This window comes from Callospermophilus lateralis, chromosome 7 (genome assembly GCF_048772815.1).
Source record: "Callospermophilus lateralis isolate mCalLat2 chromosome 7, mCalLat2.hap1, whole genome shotgun sequence".
NCBI lineage: Eukaryota > Metazoa > Chordata > Mammalia > Rodentia > Sciuridae > Callospermophilus > Callospermophilus lateralis.
This window is the reverse complement of record NC_135311.1, coordinates 105857120-105883289: the sequence shown is the minus strand read 5'-3', so window position 1 is coordinate 105883289 and position 26170 is coordinate 105857120.

Below are 26170 nucleotides of genomic sequence, written 5' to 3'. Positions count from 1 at the left end.
GCCACAACCCCAGCCCCCATTTTAAAATCTTTTTACTTTGTTTAAAATTGTTATTTATTTATTTATTAGCCATTTTAAAATCTTTAAAATGCTCGTAGTTTTACAGTTCACAATAGCCAAGTCATGGAATTAGCCAGGGTGTCCTTCAACAGATGAATGAATAAAGAAAATACACACAATGGAATTTCAATCAGCCACAAAGAAAACTAAAATTATCCCATTTGCATAAAAATCGATAGAACGGAAAGCATCATCTTAAGCAAAATAAGAGACTCAGGTAGTCAAGGTTCATGTGTTTTCCTTTACATATGGAAGCTAGAGAGAAAAAAAGAAAAAAACAAGGGTGTGGGCGGGGCAGGTTCCCATGAAAACAGAAGGGAGACTGGTAGAGTAGAAGGGGAAGTAGAAAAGAGGGAGAAAAGGAGGCACTGAGGAATGAAACTGTATAATGTATGTTATGGTTTGGATATGTGGTGTCACCCAAAAGCTCAAGTGTGAGACAGTTATGAGTCAAGACCTAACTAGTAGATTAGTCCACTGATGTGGATTACCAGGTGGTAACTATTAGCACATAGGATATGGCTGGGAGAGGTAGATCACTGGGGTAGTGCCTTTGAGGTTTATATTTTGTACCTCGTGAGCAGAATTCTCTCTCTGCTTCTTATTGCCATGTCTTGAGTTACTTTCCTCCTCTATGACTTTCTGCCTCATGCTCTGCCTCACTTGGGCCCTGAACTATTAAGTTACCCATCTATGAACTGAGACCTTTGAATCATGAGTCAAATAAACTTTTCCTCTTCTAATTGTACTTGTCAGACCTTCTGGTCACAGACACAAGAAAACTGACTAAAATAGTATGTTGTGACCATGTATGAATACGACACAATAACACTCACTATTCTGTATAATTATCATGCACCAATATGCTGTCTTTTTAAAATGCAATTTTACTCCCTATGCAAAATAGTAGCAAAAAAGAAAGCATATAAATCTACTAGTAAGATGCCTTGTATACCAGATTCCAGGGCAAAGAGGAAAAATCTAGGTAGAATGTGGATGATTCCCTGAAGCTAAAACATTAAGATGGAAATCCAAAAAGGCCAAGTTGAAAAGGTAGACTATAGAACCAAAGAGGAGAAAGTTGCAAAGATAACTCTTTGCGTCTATAAAGTTTTCAGCAGAGTACTACTATCACATATTATGTGGAAACTAGCCAAGGCTGGGAAACAAATGCCAGAAAGGACAAGAGTGAACATATTCAGAAATTGTATAGGCCAGAAATAGTGCCTACTTCCATCAAGCAAAATGAAAAATCTTGTAACCTACAAGGGATCAGGTATACCAAAAATTTTTGTTTAAGTATACTAAACAGTAGAATACCTCTGCTTCCATATAACAAAGTTTAAAGCAGGGTTCCAAATTATCACACTGTTTTCCTCCTAATTTAATTATATCCCAGGGAAAAAAAACCTTCAGAATAGTTATACAAAACCAAAAATATCTAGAATAAAATACTTTAAAATTAAAATTCAGAATATATAGCATCAAATCATAAAATACTAGCAAGCAAAGAAGCAAGAAATACAACCCAAAATGAAGAGAAAAATCAGTCAGTTAACGATGACCCCAAATTAAAACAGAAGACATAGACATTAAAATGGTTAAATTTGAACCATATTCCATATGTTCAAATAATTATAGAAAATATTGTACTTGCTAAGTAGACACATGGAACATGTACAAAATTTAAAGCTGTACTTCTGAGACAAAAATATCAATTAATGAGATAAAATTATATTGGATAGAATAAAATTCAGATTAGATACTGCAAAATTAGAAAGATGGCAACACACTGAAACAAAAATTGAAAGGAAAAAAAAAAAGATGAGCTGGGCATGGTGGCACACACCTATAATCCCAGTGGCTTGGGAGACTGAGGTGAGAGGATCATGAGTTCAAGGCCAGCCTCAGCAAAAACAAAGCTCTAAACAACTCAGTGAAACCCTGTCTCTAAATAAAATACAAAACAGAAATTGGTATATGGCTCAGTGGCCCAGTGCCCCAGAATTCAATCCCTGGTAACCCCATCACCACCAAAAAATAAAAAAGATGAGAGCAGATAAATAAAATAAAAACAAAAACAAAGGATCAATCAAACAAAAAGATGGTTTTTGAAGCAGTAAACAAAATCAACAAACTCTTACCAGATTTAGAGAAAAAAGAAAGAAGACTAAAAAGATAAGAACTGAAATGAAAATGAGACATTACAAATGATACCACAAAAATATAAAGGATCAGGGCTGGGAAAATGGCTCAAGGGGTAGCGCGCTCGCCTGGCATGCATGGGGCACTGGATTCGATCCTCAGGACCACATAAAAATAAAACAAAGATGTTGTGTCCATCAAAAACTAAAAAATAAATATTAAAAATATATATATATAAAGGATAATAAGATATAATTATAAATAATTACATGCCAACAAATTAAAAGAAATGGATAAACTCCTTGACATATCCAACCTATTAAATCATGAAGAAATAGAAAACCTGGACAGATCAATAATACCTGAAGAAATTACAGTAATGATAAAAAAATTCTTATCAAATAAAGTCCAGAATCTTATACATTAACTGCTCATATCTACCAAACAGTTAAAAAAAAACTAACACTAATTTTTCTGAAATTTTTCCAAAAAAGTGAGGAGGAAGGAATTCTTGTAAACTTATTTATACTATCAGTATTATCTTTATGCAAAACCAAAGACCCAACAAAAAAATAAAACTACAAGTCAATAACACTGAGAAACACAAAAGGAAAAGCTGTGAAATCATAAGCACCAAGTAATCTTTCCTCCTTCACTAATATTGTTCTTGTTGTTTTCAAAATGGTAGAATAGAGGAGGTCAATTTCCTGGCTGCTCCATGGTAGGACACCACGAAAGCAGATAGGCAGGTTCTCAGCAAAGTGGTTGAAGTGGATTTACTGGAACTTAATACTGCACAATCAATGCAGATCCGGGACTCAGAAATTGGATATAATAAAATAAGGAAGAAAATTCCAGGGCCACCACTGCTGCCACAGCTGGAGGCACCAGGAGAGTGGTTCCACTGCAAGCAAAATGGAGGGATAAGGGAAATAAAAAAAAACCCGCATTTTTAGGACGCCTCAGGCATGTCTGGGAATGGAGAATTTAGAGATCAAAGACACTGCCCCACTAAACAGAAAGGCATGCTGCACAATAACCTTATATGGGAAAGAAGTCACATCTCTCCCAGTCACAATAGGGAGAGAGAGGAAGGAAACATTTTATAGCCACAGCATGGGGGCCAGTAGCTGAGGGAACCAATTTCAGTCAAACACCAGTTTGGCCATAAATACAGAGCTGGCAAATCTACACTGCAAGACATAGAGTGTGCCTAAGTGGCAAGAAGAAAATCAAATATGGAGAGGGTTTTACACAGGGGAATACCTGTCATAAAAACCCACCCAGCTCTCCCCCACCCCCTCCAATCCAGCTGCTTGCAGGACCTGCTGGGAGACATATGCCTGGCCAGGAATTCAAAGGGGCTGCAGTGGGACACACAGAATTTGGAGACGGAACCCAAGACTAGGAAAAACAATGCACTAATTTAAAATCTCCAGACCAACTGGCATTCAGTGAAGAACATAGAGCCTAACTCAGAGTAAACCCCACCTCCAGGAGTTCCACCAACAGGATTGCTTTTACACTCCACAACCCAACCCTAACACTCCACACAACCCCACCTAACATTGCTGAGAAAGGAAGCTGAGCATCTTTTGAACTCCAGTGGAAATAATTTTCAATTTTTCATCAAGATATTTTTTGTTATTTTTCTTTTCTGTCTAATTGTGACATTAATAGTTCATGGATTTTTTTTTAAGAGAGAGAGAGAGAATTTTTTAATATTTATCTTTTTGTTTTTGGTGGACACAACATCTTTATTTTATTTTTATTTTTATGTGGTGCTGAGGATCAAACCCAGCGCCCCATGCATGCCAGGCAAGCACGCTACCGCTTGAGCCACATCCCCAGTCCACTTCATGGACATTTATACATGTCCATATTTTGATTTTTTCTCATTTCTACCATTGTTGAAGCCAGTTATTTTTCATGAATCAGTATTTTTGAGGACTAAGATATTTGGTTAGTGTACTCAAGTTTGGTTTTGAATTTTTTTCATTTTTATTTTTCATTTTTAAAGTTTTTACATATATATGTATATATATATATACATATGTACATATAATGTACATGTAATATACATATGTACATATATAATATAATATATATTATATATATAATATAAACATATATATATATATATAATTTATCTGTTTCCCTTGATTCTCCTTCTTGCTTTTCTTCTACTAACAGTCAATCTCTATTATTTTCTCTTTCTTTCTTCCTTTAAATTTTTACTTCTATATTCTCTCCTCCTCCCATATAATCATCACATCCTGCATCACTTCAGTACTCTGCTGTCCAACATTCAAAAGTATAAATCCTTTTGCAAACTTACTGTTTTTAATGTTATGGTATAAGTGATCATATCATTTGCTTATTGTGGCAATTAACATTATAGATGTCAGAGAAATAACTATTTGACTTAATGCTGTATACTGTTTGCATTGGTTGTTATTTTTATTTGTCTCCTCTTAAATAATGAGGTCTGGAAAACTTTGGGAATGATATACATCCACAGGATAGAAACTCTTATGCCTAAGATCCATTCTGTTAGATGGGTAGGCACACAAACAACATAAAAGGCAAGGGAACAAATCACAAAAGAAACCAAGATACTTCAACAACACAATCCATGGATACCACAGTGAACATTAAACTAATCTATGAGGTAAAGGATGATGTAAGGAATGAAATCAGAGAGAAAGTACAAGAAGTGAAAAACCACTTCAAAAAAGAATAGATTATGAAAATAAATTAAGTGAAATTCCTTAAAACAAAGGAGTAAAACAAATTAAAACTTCAATGAAAAGCATCTCCAGCACACTAGACCTCTTGGAAGACAGAGTTTCAGACAATGAAGAAAAAAAAAACTAATCTTGAAAATAAAGCTGACCATGGAAAAAGGATGTTAAAAGACCATGAATAGCACTTCTGAGAACTCTGGGATAATGTGAAGACCAAATTTAATATTTATTGGATACATGAAGGCTCAGATACACAAACCAAAGGAATGCACAAAATTTTCAAAGAAGCAATATCAGAAAATTTCTCAGACTTTACGAATGAAGTGGAAAATCAAATACAGAAAGCTTACAGAACGCCAAGTGCACAAAATTAGAACAGACCCATACCATACTATACATACCCATACCAAGGCCACTATTATGAAAATACCTAAAATACAGAATAAGGATAGAATTTTAAACACTGCCAGAGAAAAATGACAGTTCACATCCATATTCACAATATGGATCTCAGTAGATTTCTCAACCAAGACACCCAAAGGAAGAGGTTTTAGAATATATATACACCAAGCTATGAAAGAAAATTAATGGCAGCCAAGAATAATATACCTAGCAAAATTAAGAGTCAGAATTATTGATGAAATAAAAAGCTTCCAATAAACAAAAGTTTAAAAAATGCACAAGAAAGCCTGCACTATAGAACATTCTCAGCAAAATATTTCATGAAAAAGAATTTAAAAAATAAAACTAAAAGTCATTAAAGATAGGAACTACACTAGAAGAATAGTTAATAAAATACTTGGGAATCAACTTAACAAAGAGGTAAAAGACCTCTACAATTAAAACTACATAACACTAAAGAAATAAATTGACGAAGACCTTTGAAGATAGAAAGATTTCTCATGTTCTTGGATAGGCAAAATTAATATTGTCTCAATGGCCATACTACCCAAAGCACAATATAGATTCAATGTGATTCCAATTAAAATCCCAATGTCATTACTTATATAAATAGAAAAAGCAATCATGAAATTCATCTGGAAAATTAAGAGACACAGAATAGCCAAAGCAATCCTTAACAAGAACAGTGAAGTAGGAAGCTGCCGCAGTCTGGATGGGCACAATTCAGGAGCCATTTGTCAAAAAAAAACAAACTTTATTTTTAGAACCACACACCAAACCACACAGCTCCTCAGGAAAAACCTTCAGAGCCCAACTGCCACCACCGGCTTCCCACAAGCCTCTCAACCTCCCCCACTCCTCCTGCTCTTGAGGCCGATTGGCTGGGTCGCATGGACGGAGCCAAAAAAAGTCCCCCAATGAGCAGCTCTGTGGTCTAAAAGGGTGGGGAAACAGCCCAATGAACATCACCGCAGAGGAGCCAATCAGGTGGCAGCTAGAAGTTTGCTGGGGTCGCTGTGAGCCAATCATCAGCTGGCAGCTGGAAGATTGCTGGCAGCTGGAAGTTTGCTAGCAGCTGGAAGTTTGCTGGGGCCCCTTCGGCTGTGGCTCTCAACATCTCCCCCTCTCTGTTTAAACAACAAGCATGTGGCTTAGGGACCGTGCCTGCCTTAGGTTGTCCAATTCAACATATGGTCCTTACCCATCATCAGATGTGCTGACCTCAAGGCATCAGCCTCCTGTCTTAGGTTGGTTCCATTGCAATTGGATCTTACCCGTCATTGACTACTGGTCCAGCATACAGCCACACCTGTGGATAGGTCTTTGTACCAGCGGGGGGGGGGGGGTGAAGTTCTTTGCCTCACCTCTGTTGGCCCACAAATTTTAGTTGAACGACCATCACAAGCAGAAGGGAGGAAGATACACCAAGCCAATTGATGGCTCCTTTTGGAAAGATTGTACCACCGATGACACCATCAGCAAAAATACCCCAACACTACCACAAGTCGCTGCACCAACAGATAGTTCACAATGCATACAAGTGAGTTCACAATGCATACAAGTGATACATAGTTCAGGCAAGTTCTGCAAGCAGTTCAGTGATGGCTCCTTTTAGAAAAATTTAGCAGATAAAACTACACATGACATACATATTTTCTCTACACTAGAAGAAGCTACAAATTTTCATAAAAAGTTCCATGTCAATGCTAATACTTTACAAAAGCATTTTAAAAAAACTAAGGAACAACCTAGACAAATAATAAAACAATGTCAAAATTGTGTGACCTTTTTACCACAAGTTAATCTTGGAATCAATCCTAGAGGATTGATACCTAACCATATTTGGCAGATGGACATCACACACTTGCCGGAATTTGGAAAATTAAAATATTTGCATGTTACAGTTGATACTTCTTCTGGATTTTTGATGGGCTCCCTTCATGCCGGAGGAAAAAACTAAAGATATTATAGCTCATTGCTTACAAAATTTTGCCACTGTGGGCATTCCAAAACAGTTGAAAACAGATAATACCCCTGGTTATACTTCTACCTCTTTTAAATAATTTTGCTCATCATTTGGCATTACTCATATAACAGGAATCCCATACAATCCACAGGGACAAGGCATAGTTGAAAGAGCTCATCAAACTATTAAAATGTACTTATTAAAGCAAAAAGAGGGAATTGGGAAGGGGTATATATTCCCCAAAGATAAACTTAAAATAACCCTTTTTACTCTAAACTTTTTAAATTTGGATTCATCAGAGCTTGGTGCTGACAATGCCAAGGTCGCATGTTCATTCCCCGTACGGGCCACCAAATGCTGCAGTCTGGCTGGGCACAATTCAGGATTCACTTGTCAAAAGAAACAAACTTTATTTTTAGAACCACACACCAAACCACACAGCTCCTCAGGAAAAACCTTCAGAGCCCAACTGCCCCACCGGCTTCCCACAAGCCTCTCAACCTCCCCCACTCCTCCTGCTCTTGAGGCCAACTGGCTGGGTCACATGGGCGGAGCCAAAAAAAAGTCCCCCAATGAGCAGCTCTGTGGTCTCAAAGGGTGGGGAAACAGCCCAATGAGCATCACTGCAGAGGAGCCAATCAGGTGGCAGCTAGAAGTTTGCTGGGGCCGCTGTGAGCCAATCATCAGCTGGCAGCTGGAAGTTTGCTGGCAGCTGGAAGTTTGCTGGGGCCCCTTCGGCTGTGGCTCTCAACAGGAAGCATCACAATAACAGACCTTAAACTATACTACAAAGCTATAGTAACAAAAATGACTTGGTACTGGCACCAAAATAGACATGTAGACCAATGGGACAGAATAGAAGACACAAGAGACAAACCCACATAAATACAGTTATCTCATACTAGACAAAGTCACCAAAAATATACATTGGAGAAAAGATAACATCTTCAACAAATGGTGCTGAGAAAACTGGAAATCCATATGCAGCAAAATGAAAATAAACCACTATATCTCACCATGCCCAAAACTCAACTCAAAGTGGATCAAGAACCTAAGAATTATACCAGAGACTCTGCGCCTAATAGAGAAATAAGTAGGCCCATATCTTCATTACATCAGATAAGGTCCCCACTTCTAAAGCACAAGAAATAAAATCAAGAATTAATAAATAGGATATACTCAAACTAAAAAGCTTCTTCTCAGCAAAAGAAACAATCAATGAGGTGAAGAGAGAACCTACATTTGGGGAGCAAATTTTTGCCACATGCATGTCAGATCAAGCACTAATCTCCAGGATATTAAAAGAACTCAAAAAAATTAATGCCAAAAAAACAAATCACCCAATCAATAAATGGGCTAAGAATCTGAATGAATAGTTCTTTGAAGAAGTTATACATTCAATCAACAAATATATGGAAAAAGTTCAACATCCCTAGTAATTAGGGAAATGTAAATCAAAACTACTCTAAGATTTCATCTTACACCAGCCAGAATGGCAGTTATCAAGAATACAAACAAGAATAAGTGTTGGCAAAGATGTGGGGGGAAAGGCACACAAATTCATTGCTAGTGGGACTGCAAATTGGTACAACCAATATGGAAAAAGTAATATGGAGAGTCCTTGGAAAACTTGGAATAGAACCACCATTTGACCCAGCAACCCCACTCCTCAGTCTAAACCCAAAAGAATTAAAATTAGAATACTACAGTGACGCAGCCACATCAGTGTTTATAGCAGCACAATTCATGATAGCTAAACTCTGGAACCAACCTAGATGTCCTTCAATAGATGAATAGATAAAGAAACTGTGATATATATATATACACACACACACACACACACACACACACACAATGGAATATTACTCAGCTTTAAAAGAGAATAAAATCATGGCATTTGCAGATAAATGGATGGAGTTGGAGAATATCATGCTAAGCGAAATAATCCAATTCCAAAAAACTAAAAGCCAAATATTCTGATAAGTGGATGCTGATCTATAATGGGGAAGGGGGATAGAGAAATTGATTGGGCAAAGGGGAGGGATGGGTGGGAGGGGGTATGAGGACAGGAAACATGGTGAAATGAGATGAACATCATTACCCTAGGTACATGTATGACTGGCCATATGGTGTGACCCTACATCATGTACAACCAAAGAAATGAAAAATTGTGCTACAATTATATACAATGAATCAAAAAGCATTTTGCTGTCATATATACCTAATTAAAATAAATAAATAAATAAATTATTTAAAAAAAGAAACAGCAGATTTATCCTAGCCTATGGAAAGCTTTGGATACTTTGCTAAGCAATTTGATCTATGTGATGTCAATTATAAGAAACAGAAGAATTAACTGATAAAAGCAAAAATTTTAAGAATAATTTGGCATTAATTATAAGAATCAATTGAAGATAGCAGGTACAAGTGGAAAAGCCAATAGAATGGTATTGCAATGATACAGTGTAGTTTAATAAGAGTTTTATCTACAGTAGGCACAGTGGAAATACAAAGGAAAGAATATGTCAAAGAAAATTGAAGCAGGTCCTGGATCAGTTCTGAAAAATAACAAGAAAAAGTCAAATCTCATCTCAGAGGAAAAGCAGGTGATAAAAAACAAAGGTGAAAATCATTTAACAAATTCTAATAGTCAAACATCAAAACAGTCCTTGGGGGGAAAAAAGGAAGACTCAAAATAAAGTCCGACTAGTTATCAGGTATCAAGAGAAATGCCAAAAGTGAATAAAGCAGATAACAAAGGTAGGAGCTATGAATGGAAACCAAGGTCAGAACTAACAGAGATGAATAAGGGAGTATTTGTAGAAATTCAAAGAGAAGTAGAAGTGTGGTCTAATTTAATTTCAGGGAATGACATCTAATTTTACCATGTTCCTTTCAAACAGCTACCTCAGCAGTGCCCATAGGTACAATGAGTCTTCTTAAAGGTGTGTATCACCACCTGACAAGGACTTGGTAGATAATAAGAAATAGAAGAAGAAAGGAGAAATCAAAGATGTTTCACAGTTCAGATCCTGGGTTATTTGAAAAGTAAAAGCATCATTAACAGGAAAAGGAAAGCCAAGTTGAGGGACCATTCAAGATGTCAAAGGTATAAAGTGTGAGGGAATTGGCAACAGAGGGAACCAAGAAATTGAAAATTCATAAGTAACTAAGTGATTTCCACTGAAAATAAAGTAAAAGTAGGAAAAAGGTGATGATTTAGGGAAAGCCTTTGAATTTGATAAATAAATCACCGGTAAACTTAAAAGAATGACATTATACAGGCACATATCAAGTAGGTATAGGATAAAAAGAGAAAGGATTTACAAGAAAAGTAGCAGTAACATTCTATTAAATATTTTTAAGACATTGCGCAACAAAGAGAAATAATTCAGAATCAACACAGCACCTCATTTTAGTGAAATCTCACATGGCATATGTGATGAAAAATTGTGAACTATTGTTTAATGAAATATTAATTTCATTTGTCCCTAGGAACCTGACTACATTGCAAGATTTTCTAAAAGCACTTTCTTAGCCATATGTCTCAGCATTCATCATAATCTTCCCAGTGTTCAAGGAGCCCTCAAATGCCATTTCTAGGGTTCTACTTGTGTCATTCACAGCACTGAAAGCTGAAAATATATGTGAATTTTTTTTCTCCACCGAAATACCAAGAAGCAAAAAAGATTCAAACAGATTTGAGCCACACCCTAATTCATAGGAATATTATTTCTCTACATAAGTAGATAATTTATCAACATTAATCTTCTAATACTATACCTGTTTAATACAGAGTCATAAACTAAATCTCCAAGTCCAGCAATCAATCAAAAATGTTGCTCCTAGAACCAGTTAAAGGATAAAATAGCACCTTCTTATCAGAAAATTTTCAAGTACATTATTGTGCTCATTTTCAAATTTATCAAAACATTTACTGAGGACTGTGAGTTCCTGACTTTATGCCAGAAAATGGAAATAAGCTGACTAAAGCAATCCTCATTCTGCTAACAAGGAGACAAGAATATTAAAGAAAAAAATTCAATGCATATAGTATCACAAAGATCTGTATAGGGTACCAGAAAGTCACATATGAGAAAATACTTAACTCTACATTAAAATGATAAATTAGTGTAAGGAAGGACTACACAGAAAGTTGAATTTTACTTCAGTTAAAAAAGATCACAAGTTCACCAAGGAGACAAGTTGAGGAAGGCAATGTGGAGAAAGAGAAAAATAGAGAACTATGACTCACTCAGGAAACAGCAAATTGTTGGGTATGGTTAGAATGTGAGGTCTGTGAGGGAAGAAGAATTAGAAAATGAGGTCGGAAATGATGGTAGGGAGAAATGAAGTGAAGATGAATAGCTCCCACTATCTGAATTACTTCTATAAGCCAGATACTCTGATCCTCGGAGTATCCTTGAAAAGTCAATATCATCTCCATTTTACAGGAGATAAATGTGAAGTTCTAAAAGGGAAAGTATTTTCACGTCAGTTAACTAATAAGTAGGTTTGTACTTGGGATGCTGACTCTTATTCATTGTTTTACAGCATGGAATTCAAAGAGACCACAACTTAGGGAACCTAAATTAAGCATTTCACTATTTACTATAGTATAAAATTCAAGGTATAAAGGCAGATGTTGAAATTGAAATAATGGAACACCTTCTATGCTAAGCTAAAGAATATGAGTTACACTAAAACTGAAGAAGTGTCTCTGAAGAGTTTTACAGGCCATAGGAAGACATGGTTAAGAATGCATATTAGATCCATATAGTAGAACGGGGTCGAAATTGAGAAAAGTAGTTTATATAACTATTTAACTTTCTGTGCACACTTACTTTAAAACTTGCTCTTCAGTATTTTCTACTACTACTAACATTATTACTGTTATTACTACTTTCATTATGTTTTAATACTTCATAAAAAACAATTTTCATGAAATGTATGATTATGTCTATTTTAATTAGATTCTAAGGAAGTGCAGTAGTTCAGATAATAAAGTAAATAATAATATAATCAATAGCGAAGTCATGCACAATCTCAAGAAAAAACAGGAATAGAATATCCTAGTTATAGGCAAAGAACAACTAATGAATACACAGGATGAAATTCATTTCATAAACAAATGAAAGAAATTACATATAGTATCATGTATAGCCATTTGAAATGATTAAAATCAACCCTATGTTTAGAAGATATGGAAATAACTTTTTTCTCATTACCTGAAATTCTTGTGAGGCAAATATCAATTTTGGGTGGTGGGGGTGGGAGGGGGAATTTTCTTTTTTTTTGAGACAGGGCCTTGATAAATTGGTGAGAGTCTCACTAAATTGCCAGGGCTGGCCTCAAACTTTCAGTCCTCCTGCCACAGCCTCTCAAGTCACTGTGATTACAGATATAAACCCACAGCATCAAGCAAGTATCAATTGTATTTTGTGCAAATGTTTTGAAACCTCTTCTTCAGTGACTTTAGACTAGATATTTAAAGACATCAAAAAGTTACTGCTTTATTAAATATAAAAAAGGAAAAAAGCAGACTACTAAAATTTTAACATGCATTAAATATCTCAAAAGACTAGAAACTATATAATGCAGAAAAGACTACATACTGTCCCCAAAGAGTTCCCTAAGATGGAATCATGTATGAATTCCATTATCATTAATACCTTCATTAAGTTGTCTAATAAAAAAATCTTAAAAAACTCATTTTGCTCTGACTTCCTAACAGGTTATTTTTCCGGACATCTTGAGTAATTTTCCCATATACTGGAATGGTATAAAAAGCTCCCAATTCTAGTAACAGCAGATCTCATTAAAATAAATAAACTGCTTTTTGCAAATATCTGACACATTTGAAAAATGAAGTATGAGGGATTCTGATGTTGGGATTTATTTTTCCATCATCTACAAGGAAAAAGTGCAAATGGTTACAAAGGAAATGTTTTAACTGCCCGCGTATATTTGGTACATAACTAAAGTTGCAACTTGGTCATATATTCCAGGAAATGGCAACAATTATAATGTAAATTTTTTAGTCATCCAGGTAACAAATACCATGATTTTTTTAATTAAATGTCACCTCCCACACACAAAAAAAAACAGGTTCTTAATACAATGAAATTATAATTAAGAATGGAATGGAAATTTGAGTATAATAAAATTCATATATCTTTTGGAAACATATCCTTTTGCTATTCATGCAAAGATAATTACAAAATAAATTTTAAATTTAAAAAAAATGACTGACTTCACAGGTTCAAACGCATAGCCGAGCACAGTGACACACATCTGTAATTCAAGATACTCAGGAGGCTAAGGCAGGAGGATCACAAGTTTGAAGACTGCCTCAGCAATGTAGCAAGACTCTCTGCAACTTAGTGAGACCCTGTCTCAAAAGAAAAAAGGACTGGGAATATACATCAGTAATTAAATGCTTCTGACTTCAATCTTCAATAACAAAAAAGGGGAATCCAAATATTATTCATATTGTTCTCTATATTAAAAATATCTGTCTTCTTAGTTCAAGTGGAATCCCGACAAGATTCAGGACACTTCCTTTTCCAGGCTATGATCTTGTCATTGGAATCTATCCTAAAAATAACATTTATGGATACTATAATGATTAAGAATAGGAACATAAGCTTTGGATTAAGACTGAGCTGGATTTAAGTCCTTCACTTGTCATTTACTAACTGAATATGGGCAAGCTCCTTAATCATTAAGTTTCAAATACCATCTATAAAATTAAAGCAATAATATAAATTCATAGGGTTGCTGTATTAAACAATATAACATATTTTAAAATCTGTACATGTTCAAAAATAAGATTAAGATTAAGTACCCCATTTGAATCAAATGTATGATATGTCAAGATCATTGCAATGTTTTGAGCAACTAATAAAAAAATTTTTAAAAAAGTTTAGTATAGTATCTAAAACACTACAAAAGATCAAGAATTTATCTAGAAAAGAATAGTAAAAGTAATTAATATTAATAATGGTAGTGATTTTTGCTAAAATTTCTATTTCTGAGAATCTCTTTTTTAGGTGGCAAATGTTATCAATGACATCTGGAGTATAAGAAACATAAAAGTCCAACCATTCTTTTTCTCCCTGCCTTATTAGATACTGTAACAGATTTTCATTAAACAGTTGTCAAAGAAATTGTCCCATTTAAAGATACCAGAACTCTAGGAAATTAGCTAGTAGATTTTAAAAGAAACAGATGATAAATGAATAAGTTAGTATTTATTTCTTTATTATAAAACCTGATTTCAAAACTGATACTCAAGCTCAGAAAAACAAGTGATCTGGGAAAAATCCAAAAGTTCAAGATAGTGATTCTTGATAACTATGGTTAACATGATTTAAATGTAACTGTTCCACACATTAATTTAGAACATTAGCCTTTCTTTTTACTTACAATTTAAGTAAAAGCATAAATGAAAATGAATATAAAACATTCATTATAAAGAACAAACAATTATCTAATTGTTGATGAAGTATCAAAAGGGACAAGAGTTTTAGAGTCAGACAAACCTGAATTCAAAACCTACCTGAGTATTTATTGTGTATATAACATGGGGCAATTTACTTAACCTCTCTATGCTATTTTTATAGTTGTAATTTTTACAGTATTCTCAAACCAATAAAGGCAAGAATTCCAACTCTGGGGGAAGAAAGGACTATCTTCTATCAAATATCCTCAATCCCATGATCTCTAGGAAATTATCTAAGTGAGCACCTTCATATGTATACATAGCATGGACCATACCTCTGTGTTTATTGAAAATTTATAGCTGCCTTCAGAGTGACCCAGGACTAAGATCCCTAGTGTTGCTTATCCTCCCTTATATCTTCATCAAAAAAGGCCACACAGGCCCTGATTTTCAGCTACAGGAAAGCAGGGAGATAAGAAGAGGCATGAGTAGAAAGCAACACATCCATCTTATCACAGGGGACTATATGATAAACTAATCCCAAATCCATTTCATATACTTCTTCATAGTGATAGTATTTTTTCTCAAGTATATTTAATTGAATTATGAATTTTGAAAACTCCAAGCAAGAGAACAAAGTTCATGAATACACCGGATGTTGTGTTCTACTTAAAGAAACTCCTTTATCAGAGTTCAATACACACCTGGGTTACAAAGTTACCTATTACATAATGATTGATGTAAACAGCAAAAGTTATACATATCCTCAGATATGTCAATGTCAATGTCCAATCTTTCTAAAAGAAATGCATCAACACATTACAAGGCAATAATGAAATCACAAAACAGGCAGTGTAACAGGGAAGCTAAGCTGCTTTTCAGACATCTATGTTCTGCCATAAGGAAAAAAATAGCACCTTATACAGTTTATCTCTCATCCTGGACATAGTCTTATTAATATTTTTCATTACAAAAGTCATAGGTGCCCATCAAGGGAAAAACAGAGGGAAAAATTAACCAAAGCCTTATTAGCCTATTATGAATATTATTGATATTTTGTTTAAATCCTAATCAAAGAATTGCATTTTTACATATTAATATTTTGTTTAAATCCTAATCAAAGAGTTACATTTTTACATAATATTGATTATACCACACAAAGTTATATCCTGTTTTGCATCTACCATATCATAAGCAATTTCCATATTAATCCAAACTCTTAAAAAATTAAAATGTTAACAAATGCATAAAATTCCAGCAAATTTTACAGTTCTCTTAACTCCTGGTATTCTTTTCCCTTCTGTAGAATATACTGCTGAAAACGCAAAGCAATGCAAAGAGAGACAGCATAATGGTTACACATAGAGACACTAAATACAAATTTCAAAGTTCAAACCTACCATCTCTGCTTAGCAATGTACCAGACAGAAAATGTCTTGACCTTCCTTCTCCTCAGCTTCATCTAATAGACAATAGGAATGAAGAGGTGGATGATATATCCATCTCAGAATATTGTGGGGATTATATAGAACAATACTAACACAGAGTAAAACTCAGTAAAGTATTAGGTATAATGATAGAGCCTTTTACTTATTCAGGATTATTTCCTTGATGTAGATTTTCATAAATGTAAGTACTAGCCCAATGAATTCAAACAATTTTAAAGTTGTTCATTGAACTGCCAATTTGCTATCTAAAAAAAACTATGCTGCTAATTTATAATAAAACCAGAAATATAGAAAACTATTCTAATAAGTGCCAGTTATGGTTTGTATATGAGGTATACCCCAAAAGCTCATGTGTCAGACAATGTGAGAGGTTTCAGAGGAGAAATTATTAGGTTGTGAGATCCTTAAACTAATCAGTGAATTGATCTCTAATGGGATTAATTGAATGGTGGCTGAGGCACACCGGGGTATGGTTGGAGGAGGTGGAACTTTGAAATACATATTTGTATCTGACAAGGGAAGTCTCGCTCTTGCTCTTGCCCTCTGGCTTTCTGATTATCATGTGAGCTGCTTCCCTCCACCACACTCTTTCAGGATGTTGTTCTGCCTCATCTGGAACCCTAAGGAATGGAGCCAGCTCTAAAGAACTCTGAAAACATGAGCCCTCAAATAAATTTTTCTTCCTCTACAATTGTTCTGGTCAGGTCTTTTATTCATAGTAGAGAAAAAAGCTGACTAAACCAGTACCAGAGTATAAACCTCCAGTGGTATACCCACAAAATCACCATTTGAAACACCAATTTAAACAGCTATTCACACATGATACTACCTTTAATAAGAGCTGAGGGAAATAGGTGAGAGATCATAATAACTAGTATTTGCATTGTAATGAGAAAAGAAACACTGAAGGCAGGAAGAGTTACCTGTGTCACACCTTCCCAAATTCAAAGCAATTAAAGAAAAAGACTAATAAGGCAGACAATTTTACCATAGCTGCCTACTTACATTTACTCTTTAATAGATTGCTGGGTGTAGACATGCTGGGTTTTTCATGAACATAGGATATATTTTATATCTAAGATTGATCATAAATTCCTTGAAAAACACTACCATCTCTCAAACAAGTATTTTTGGAGCACCAAACATAAAATTTAAAACAATTTAGAGTCTTGCACATAAATATATATACACACACACCATGACTCTCCAGATTGTGAGTGGCCCAAAGTATACATACATACAGAGCATAATGACATTGGGCCATGACATATATTTAAGTATTTATATATAAAGAGTAAAAGCTCATTCCATATTATTTTATTCACAGTGCATTTGTGACTTTTCCAAAGATTATCAACTCTCATTTACCAATTCTAAAAATATTTTGGTAATTGAACAATGCCTCTCAATATCCATTTTTAGTTTCTTTTTTAATATCAGAATCTTGAATAATATGCCAACTAAAATACATTTCCCAGACCCACCACACCATTCTCCAGGGCCCAGGCACACAGAAGGCGGGGACCACCCCTTTCCTGGGTGGGCAGACACTCACCAGAGCCTAGGCTCTGGTGCAGGACTGCGCCTTCTGAGCAGTGGACTACCGCAGGAGCCAAGATCCATCCCAGACTGCCCAAAAATTCTACGTGAGATCCAGGATCTCAGTAGGCTCAGTTCACCCCTCCCATTGTGGGGCAGACACTGCCAGAGCCTAGCCTATGGCACAGGACTGCCCCTTCCTATCAGCAGACTACAGAGAAATCAAGCGCAGCTGCCCAGATACACCCACTCCAACTTACATAGGTCCCAAATCCAGGATGCAGTAGCACTCATTGAGGGACACCAACAGGGTCTGAAAGTCCAATATCAAGGTGAGGTACTGACAATCTGTCCAGGTACAACATGAATATAGGGAAAAAACTTTAATATTTCAGATCCATACTGCAAGAAAGGAAGACACATAGACACCATGAAAAAACAAGGGAAGAAACTACTCCAAAAAAAAAAAAAGGACACTATAATAACAGAACCCATGAACAGCAAAATTGATGAAATGTCAAAGAAGAAGCTCAGAAAGTTCATAATTAAAAAGATCTGTGGATTACAGAGTGACCAAATGAGCAAATACAAGCAAAAATTGATCACTACATCAATGAGATAATAGAGTAAATACAGGTAACAAAAGATTGCTTCAAGAGAGATAGAGGCCCTGAAAAAAAAAGTCAGAAATCCTTAAAATGAAGGATACAATAAATCAAATAAAAAACTTAATAGAAAGCATAACAAACAGATTAGATCACTTGGAAGAAAAAACGTCAGATAATAAAGACCAAGTATACAATTTGGAAAATAAAGCTGATCACACAGTGAAGAAACCATAAACAGAACATCCAAGAATTATGGGACAGCATCAAAAGACCAAATCTACAAGTCATTAGGATAGAGGAAGGCACAGAGTTTCAAACTAAAGGAATGCACAATCTCTTCAATGAAATAATATCAGAAAACTTCCCAAGCATGAAGAACAAATTGGAAAACCAAATACAAGAGGCTTACAGGACACCAAATGTACAAAATTACAACAAATCTACACAAGGCACATTATAATGAAAATGTCTAGCATACATAATAAGGATAGAATCTTAAAAACCTCAAGAGAGAGGAATCAGACCACATATAGGGGGAGACCAATTTGTATCTCAGCAGATTTTACAACTCAGACCCTCAAAGCCAGGAGATCATGGAACAACATATACCAAGCTCTGAAAGAAAATGGATGCCAATCAAGAATCTTATATCCAGAAAAACTAAGCTTTAGATTTGATGATGAAATAAAAACCTTCCATGATATAAAAAAAAGTTAAAACAATTTACAACTAGAAAGCCTGCAATGTAGAATATCCTCAGCAAAGTATTCTAAGACAAGGAAATGAAAAACATGGATGAAAATCATAAGAGGGAGTGATTACACTAAAGGAAAATCAAATCAGAAGAGAAACCAAGTCATGTTAAATACCAAAAATTTTTTTAAAATGGCTGGGAATACAAATAATGTCTCAATAATAATAATGAATGTTAATGGCCTAAACACACCAATCAAAAACAGACTAGCAGATTTGATCCCAAAAAAAGTTTTTAAAAAGACCCAACAATATGCTGCCTTCAAGAGACACATTTCATAGGAAAAGACATTCACAGACTGAAGGTGAAGGATTGGAAAAATTCATACCATTCACATGGACTGCAAAAGCAAGCAGGTGTTCCATCATCATATCAAATAAAGTAGATTTAAACTAAAGTCAATCAAAAAGGATAAAGAAGGACACTACATACTGCTCAAGGGAAACATACACAAACAACACTTAACAATTATAACTATATATGCCCCAAACAATGGAGCAGCTATGTTCATCAAACAAACTCTTCTCAAGTTCAAGAGTCAAAGAGACCACAACACAATATGATTTTAACACACCTCTTTTATCACTAGATAGATCAAAAGCTGATCAAACTATAGAACTCAATAATACAATCAATAACTTAGACTTAACTGACATATATAGAAGATTCCAACCTTTAATTAGACAATATACTTTTTTCTCAGCAGCACATGGATCTTTCTCTAAAATAGACCATATACTATGCCACAAAGCAACTCTTAGCAAATACAAAAAAAGTAGATATACTAGACTGCATTCTATCAGATCATAATGGAATGAAATCATAAATCAATGATAAAATAAGAAATAAAATCCACTCCAACAACTGGAGACTAAATAATATGCTACTCAATGAACTACGTGTTGCAGAAGACATCAATGAGGAGATTACTAGATTTGTAGAGGTGAATGAGAACACAGAAACAACATTGAAATCTCTGGAACACTATGAAAGCAGTTCTAAGAGGAAAGTTCATTGCATGGAATTCATTCCTTAAAAGAAAAAAAAGCCAATAAATAAATGACTTCACACTACATTTTAAGGCCCTAAAAAAAGAAAAAAAAATCACCACCAAAAGCAGCGGAAGACAGGAAATAATTAAAATCAGAGCAAAAATCAATGAAATTGATAGAAAATAAACAATTGGAAAAATTGACAGAACAAAAAGTTAGTTTATTGAATAAATAAATAAAATTGACAGATCCTTAGCCACACTAACAAAGAGAAGCAGAGAAAAAACTCAAATCACTAACATAAGTGATGAAAAAGAAAATATCATAACAGACACTACAGAAAGACAGAAGATAATTAGAAATTATTTTGAAAACTTGTACTCCAATAAAATAGAAATTATTGAAGGCATCCATTTCTAGATTCATATAATTTGCCCAAAGTGAATCAGGATGATAGACACAATTTAAACACATTAACTTCAAGTGAGGAAATAACGGACTACATCAAAAGTCTACCAACAAAGAAAAGCCCAGGATTGGATAGATAAACAGCCAAGTTCTACAAGACATTTAAAAAAAAACTAATGCCAATACTCTTCAATTTATTTCAGGAAATAGAAAAAGAGGCAGCACTTCCAAACTTATTCTATGAGGATAATATCACTTTAATTCCAAAACCAGGCAAAGACACATAAATAAAGAAAACTTCACACCAATATCTGTAATGAATGCAGATACAAAAACTCTCAATAAAATTCTGGCAAATAAAATACAAAACATATCAAAAAGATCATGCACCATGATCTGGATTCATCCCAGGGATGCAAGGTTGGTTCAACATATGGAAATCAATAAATGGTATTCATCACATCAATAGTCTTAACAATAAGAATCATATGATAATTTCAATAGACACAGAAAAAGCATTTGACAGAATACAGCACCCCTTTATGTTCAAAACATTAGGAAAACTAGGAATAATGAAAACATATCTCAACATCATAAAGTCTATCTATGCTAAGCCCCAGGCCAAAATAATTCTAAATGAAGAAAAATTGAAGGAATTCCCTCTAAAAACTGGATCAAGATAGGGATGACCTCCTTTTAATAATGCTGTTTAACATACTTCTTGAAACACTGGCCAGAGCAACTAGACAGATGAAAGAAATTAAAGGGATACACACAGGAAAAGAAGAACTCAAATTGGCACTATTTGCTGATGATATGATTCTATATCTGGAAGACACAAAAATTGTAGTAAATGAATTCAACAAAGTAGCAGGATATAAAATAAATACCCATAAATCAAAGGCAGTTCTGTATATCAGTGACAAATCCTCAGAAAGGGAAACAAGGAAATCTACTGTCTTTACAATAACCTCAAAAAAATAAAATAAAATACTTAGGAATCAACAAAAGAGGGGAAAGATCTATATAATTAAAATTACAGAACCCTAAAGAGAAAAACAAAGAAGACCTTAGAAAATGGAAAGATCTACCTTGCTCTTGGATAGGCAGAATTAATATTATCAAAATAACCATACTTCCAAAAGCACTATTGTTGAGAGCCATAGCCAAAGAGGCCCCAGCAAACTTCCAGCTGCCAGTAAACTTCCAGCTGCCAGCTGATGATTGGCTCACAGCAGCCCCAGCAAACTTCTAGCTGCCACCTGATTGGCTCCTCTGCAGTGATGCTCATTGGGCTGTTTCCCCGCCCTTTGAGACCACGGAGATGCTCATTGGGGGACTTTTTTTGGCTCTGCCCATGCAACCCAGCCAATCAGCCTCAAGAGCAGGAGTGGGGAAGGTTTAGAGGCTTGTGGGAAGCCGGTGGTGACAGTTGGGCTCTGAAGATTTTTCCTGAGGAGCTGGGAGGTTTGGTGTGTCTGTTCTAAAAATAAAGTTCATTTCTTTTGACAAGTGGCTCCTGAATTGTGCCCAGCCAGACTGCGTCATTTGGTGGCTCGCACAGGGAACGACTGAGGTTAAGTGATAAGGTAAACTGCTCGCCCCTGAGGGCAGGGCGAGAGGATGGGTAGCCATTTTAAGATTATTCTTTTGTTTTGCTTCACTTTTGTTTTAAGTTGCCTGTCCCTGGAGATGTGTAAGATGGAAGAAAAACCACTCACATCTGAGGAACAGATAGGGAGAAAGGACGGAAGGACATTTCAGGAGGCTATTATAATGATTTTGTGTTGTTCCAATTTTGATTCACTCTGTTTCAGTTTTGTTAGGCATTATCTTGTTGGGTTGTATTATAGTAGAAATATGGCATCAGAAATTACTAAAAAACAAACTGAAAGAGTGTTAAGTAAATTGTTAGAGGAAAGTGGCATCCCAGTAAAATCAAGAGCAGTCAGGGCATATGTTGATACAATACAAAAATGTAGCCCATGGCTTTTAAAGGAGGAGTTGTTAAATATATCACAATGAAACCATCATGGTGAAGATTTAAAAAGAATAGAAAAGAAAATCCCAGGAACTCTGCCAGTTGGCACATTGACATTGTGGGCGTTGGTATCTTGTTTACTTAGTCCAAAGCCTTCAGTTCAGACAAAGGTACAGGAAGGAGAAGACATATTGATTCAAGTAAAAGAGAAGGTCTCTCAAGTTAGTCAGAAAGAGGAAAAGATTCAAGTAAAAGAGAAGGTCTTTCGAGCTAGTCAGATAGAGGAAGAAAGCTTAGAGCAGAAAAAGCCATCAGGGGGAAAGTTACAAAAGGAGACTGCTACTAACACCTTTCTATCACCAGAGGACATAAATGTCCAACCAACAGCGCCACCTCTACAGGAGACTGCTACTAACACCTTTCTATCACCAGAGGGCATAAGTGTCCAACCAATAGTGCCACCTCCATATGCTGGGAGGCCCCCAACCCCTGCATTGATAGTTGGGAACCTGAGACAGGATCTCAAATATTAACATGCCCTGTATTTGAGGCAGGAGGGCAGCGAATTCACAATGCTTTAAATTTCAAACAGTGAAACAGCTAAAAGAGGCTGTAAAAACCTATGGTCCTCAAGCACACTTCACTGTAAGCATGGTCGAATCCATTAACAACTTGAACATGATGCCAGCAGATTGGGCTAATAATGTGTAAAGCTGTGCTAAATGGAGGACAATACCTGTTATGGAAGGTTGCCAATGAGGAATTTTGCAAGGAGACGGCTAGGCGAAATCCAACAGCTGGTTATCCTCAGAGAAATCTAGATATGTTGTTAGGAAAGGGACCTTATGAGGATCAGAAGCAACAAATTACATATGATCCTGGTGTATACGCACAAATTGCTGCAGATGCAGTTAAGGCATGGAAGACTTTACAAGGACATGGAGGTTTACAAGTTCAATTATCTAAGGTAATACAAGGAGCTAAAGAACCTTATGCTGAATTTGTATATAGGCTTATTTAAACAGCTACCAGAGTTTTTGGGAATACAGAACAAGGAATGCCATTACTAAAACAACTGGCTTATGAGCAAGCGAATCGTTGGTGCAGAGAAGTCATTAGACCATGGAAACATGAAGATGTAAACACATATATTAAATTATGTAGAGACATTAATGAACAAAAGCAAGTAGTGGAAGCTACAGTAAAACAGGATTTAGAACAAGGGCAAGTTGTGGCAGCTGCAGTAAAACAGGCTTTAGATGCCAGGCCAAGAACATGCTACAATTGTGAACAAACAGGACATTTTAAAAGGAATTGCCCCAAAGGAGGAGGGTTTAACAAAACTAGGTATCAAAGGAGTAGAATACCGGGTATTTGCCCACGATGCCGCAGAGGGAGACATTGGGCTAATGAATGCCGTTCTCAAACCACCATAGAGGATACTCCATTATCAAAAAACGAACAAGGACCAGGTATTTATCCATGATATCATGGAGAAAGGCATCAGGCTCCGTTGCCAAAAACTGGACAGGGGGGCCCAACGCTCCAGGGCCCAACACCACAAATATACAGAGCACTGGAGGAACCCAGCAACCCCATCAGGGTAGTGCCCAGGACAAATTGTCCATCAGATCCCTCATCAGACAAACCAGAGGAAGCGCAGGGTTGGACATCTGCGCCTCTGCCAGAGCAGTACTAACTCCAGAGTTGGGAGTTCAAATCATTCCCACAGAGGTAAAAGGACCTCTTCCCAAAGGAACAGTAGGCTTATTATTGGGACGCAGCTCTTCTACTCTAAGGACTTATGATAAGTCCTGGGGTAATTGATCCCGATTATGAAGGTGAAATAAAAATTATAGCCAGTTCTCCAAAGGGTATATCAGTAATTTCACCAGGAGATAGAATAGCACAGTTATTAATAATACCCAGCCTACATGATAAATTTTCCAGTCGTACTGTAGAAAGAGGTTCCAAGGGATTAGGCTCCACAGGTGTAGATTGGGCTATGCTTTCTTTGAATTTAGATTCTCACCCCATGCTAAAACTAAATATCCAAGAACATGAATTTAATGGGCTACGGGATACAGGTGCAGACCTTAGCATCATCTCTCATCAAGAATGGCCAAAACTTTGGCCATTACAAAAAGCCACTCAAATGCTTCGAGGCCTAGGAGTGGCGACTAATCCCCAAAGAAGTGCAATGGTATTAGATTGGAAGGATCCTGAAGGATGCGAAGGAACTATATAGCTATATGTATTGGATCATCTTCCCGTAAATTTATGGGGACGAGATGTCCTAGATCAATTAGGTTTGACATTAACAAATAACATCAACCAAAATGCACCCATTATTATGACTAGACAAGGTTTTAGAAAAGGAAAAGATTAGAAAAACAAGAACAAGGTTTAGCAGCACCAATACAAATAGATCAAGGAATGAACAGACATGGGTTGGATTGTCAGAAAGGGCCACTGAGACAATAAAAATTAGTTGGAAATCAGAAAGATCAGTATGAGTTCCTCAGTGGCCCCTGACTAAAGAAAAGATACAAGCAGCCCATGACCTGGTCAAATAACAATTAGCGGAAGGACGTATACAACCTTCTGTATCTTCCCATAATACTCCCATTTTTGTCATCAAAAAGAAATCTGGTAAATGGAGATTATTGCAAGATTTAAGAACCATTAATAATGAGATGGTTATTATGGGACCTGCTCAATCAGGGATTCCTCAATGGTCTGCTTGGCAAAAAACTTGGAATGTTTTAGTTATTGATATTAAAGATTGGTATTTTTCAATTCCAATTCATCCTGAAGATAACCCACGTTTTGCATTTACTATCCCTGCACTGAATCATGAAGGTCCTGATCAGAGATATGAATGGAAAGTACTCCCTCATGGGATGGATAACAGCCCAACTATGTGTCAAATTTATGTTAACAAAGTAATCCAGCCACTTAGAAATCAAGATCCTGAACTACAAATATTTCACTATATGGATGATGTATTATTAGCACACAAAGATAAAAACACATTGCTAGAATGTTATGCCACACTTACAAACTTATTAAAAAATTATAATCTAGAGATAGCAATAGATAAAGTACAATTAAATTTTCCAATTTATTATTTAGGAGTTCTGTTATCCTCAACCATGGTCCATCCACCAAATATTCAAATATGAGTAGATCAACTCAAATCACTTAACGACTTTCAAAAGTTATTAGGAGACATAAATTGGATAAGGCCTTATCTAGGTATACCAACAGGAGAGTTGAGACCTTTATTTGATATCCTAAAAGGTCCATCAGATCCAAATTCACCCCAAATGTTAACGCCTGAAGCAAGAAAGGCATTAAAAATCATTGAGACATATATGGAAAATAGCATTTGGATAGAATTGATATAAGTTTGCCTTTATTATTTATTGTACTACCAACAAAAAATATTCCTACCGGAGTATTTTGGCAAGAAGGTCCATTATTATAAATACATTTATCTTATTCTCCTAACACTATTCTTACTAGGTATCCTGAGGCTGTAGGACAATTAATACTCAAAGGAATAAAAGCAGCGAAGGGAGTGCTTGGAATTTCTCCCAATAAAATTATTACTCCATATACTATGAATCAAATTGATGAGTTAGCTAATGAGTTAAATACTTGGGCAATAATC